The sequence below is a fragment of the Penaeus vannamei genome, chromosome 20 (genome assembly GCF_042767895.1).
Source record: "Penaeus vannamei isolate JL-2024 chromosome 20, ASM4276789v1, whole genome shotgun sequence".
Classification (NCBI taxonomy): Eukaryota; Metazoa; Arthropoda; class Malacostraca; order Decapoda; family Penaeidae; genus Penaeus; species Penaeus vannamei.
In genome coordinates this window covers 3,114,886-3,117,385 of record NC_091568.1, presented here as the reverse complement: position 1 = coordinate 3,117,385, position 2,500 = coordinate 3,114,886, and the positions used below count along the sequence as shown (strand labels likewise).

The following is a 2,500-nucleotide window of genomic DNA, read 5'->3' as shown; positions in this document are numbered from 1 at the left end:
ACTAGGATAACCTGTGTAGGCATGATTAAACTATGTACAAACTAATGACATAATTAACATTCCTAAAACTATTAACAACTATTTGTCATTTTATTTTCATCTTTATCAACAGCTGGGACACTGAATTTGCATATCAGCCTCATCTTTGTAATTTATAATGAGCTTTTAAAGAGGGATACATAACACAATCTCAATTAATGCAAAATATCATAGATATGATTTTCTAATTCTTGACAAATGTGTCAAGACTAACATTGCTTTTTCTAAATAAACCAATTAGCTATATAAATACAACTTAAAAAACAACAACATTCCATTAGGCTACTTGATCCAATCCCCTGACAACCTCAACATACTGGTCCTACTGATTATTCCGATATACTGGAAATAGTTGGGGTCCTCATCACTCTTGGAACCAGAAAGCATCACACTCCTGAACACTATATCAGCGCTTGGGCATCAAGCTCACATCTAAAAATATTAAAAGTTAAAAATGTTTCAGGTTATACATACTAAGATAAAAAGGCTGTTAGTCAACCTCACCCATACACTGAAATATGGAGTATCACTAATTAACACAAGAAATGGAAGTAGTTACTACACTCTCAAATAATAAATTGCTTTATATGCACAACATGGAATTTTTGCAGACTGCCAATATTCACATGAACACAGCACTTGGCAAGGAAATAACAGGAAAAGACTATCAAACACTGCCTTCATTCCAGTCACCATTCATCTGCTATAATAACTAATTTTGTGACATGCTTTGTTATGCTGAACACCAAATCTGGTACTGAACAATAACACAGGGCCAGAGAAGATTCTGCAGGACTAGCTTAGTTGCTAGTACTAAAACTGAATACAAGAAACACAAAATAATAAACTAGGTAACAGTCAAAATATAACATAGCCCTACACAGCCTATACATGTTTCACACATGGACTCAAACTTCCAACTAAATACAACATGAAAGTGACATCAGTGAGATCAAAAGAATACAAGGTAAGACAGGGGATAAAGATCATTATACCTCATCTATCTCACACTGACAGAGATATAGGATGCATAGGATTCAAGAGCACTGAATTGGTTAACAACCCTCCTAACCAAACCATGGGGTCCACAGCCCTCCACCACAGTTCACTCATAGAAAGTATACTAAGTCAGTGCTTATGTGAAACTTCCTTTGATGTTACTCATATAATGGAATGCATGAAAGGAGATTGTCTATATGTCATGATGAAGCACAATATGTAACACCCAATATGCCACAAAAGACTTTTCTTAGAGCAATTCTGCAGCCCCTGGAGAGAAGACTGGCCAATCAAACAGCTACTCCATCAAATAATACAAGAGTAGACCTTATTGACCTTAGAGCTTAAGGATCTAAATACAAGAACCTTCACTGACATCCAAATCTTTGAAACTGTAGCTCCACATTATGGGACTTAACATGAGCATTATCTCAAGTGAAAAATCTGCTAGTACTCAAAATCACCTTAACCCATTGGATCCAGATGACGTTGCAGTTGAGGGTTAGGTGACGTGAACATGCCATCAATTGGGCAAATTGGCCGTGGCCTGGGTACTGTGAACTTGCCATTATGAGTGAAGGCCAGGATAAAAGAAGAGACGCAACGAATGCACAAACCTCTTGGAGTGTGATTTGGCTCATTTGGCGCTTAGAAGGGGGCTTCAGCATCATTCCCATCAATAAACAAATGTGGAACGTACGTGCATAAGCAGTGACTGGAAGAGTGCCGGCTCCAGGGAGGACACCATTTCCATGCTGCACACCGTATTCCTGGCAACTGTGACCAGTGGCACAGGTTGTAATACATAAAATTGAAAATTACAAAAAAAGAGATATATGATACAAATAACCCAATATTATTATTATTTACAATATAGAGAGATGATATGGCATCTGTGCAAAAAAAATAAGCTACTACCATCTGGATAAAGCAAATCAAAAGACAAATATAGACATTGGAAAATGGCAATAAAGCTAAAAAAAAGTTTACACACTATAAATTTGCAAAGGGGAGGCACAGCCTTGTCACCACCGCTAAAGGGTGTTTGTGCGAGCCTGACCTATGCACAGCACACCCGGGATGTTGACCACTTACATAACCCATTGCCCGGGTTTTTGACGCCGTGATTTCCGTGACACAACTGGATCTATAGGGTTAAAACACATTTCTTAGAATTTTTACACCATTAGTTTTTCCAACTTCAGGAAGATTGTGCAAAGGAGGAACTACTTGGATGATGTGTTGCTTGTTGTTCTTACATCTGTTTTTCTGTACAGTAAAACCAGTATACCTTATCAGTATAATATCATGAACATTATAATTATACTAAAGTTTGTGGGTTTTCTAACATAATCTTTGTCATTTAGCTTATGAATCAGAGAAGGGAGTGAAGGATGGGAACTGAAGACAGGGACATGGTAGGACACAGGGGAATTAAAGTAGGGCTGTGAAGGTGTCCCAG

The 2,500-nt window shown here is 37.7% G+C and overlaps 1 protein-coding gene across 2 annotated transcripts in view; it reads right to left on the bottom strand.

Annotated features, from left to right (window-relative positions):
* The window catches only part of Pex14 (peroxin 14), an 11,434-nt gene that overhangs the window by 1,062 nt on the left and 7,872 nt on the right, over positions 1-2,500 (bottom strand). For both annotated transcript variants that reach the window (XM_070134705.1, XM_070134706.1), the window contains exon 9: positions 1-2,500. This exon is cut by the window's left edge and continues 1,062 nt beyond it; it is cut by the window's right edge and continues 485 nt beyond it. The gene's annotated coding sequence lies outside the window, so the exon portion shown is untranslated.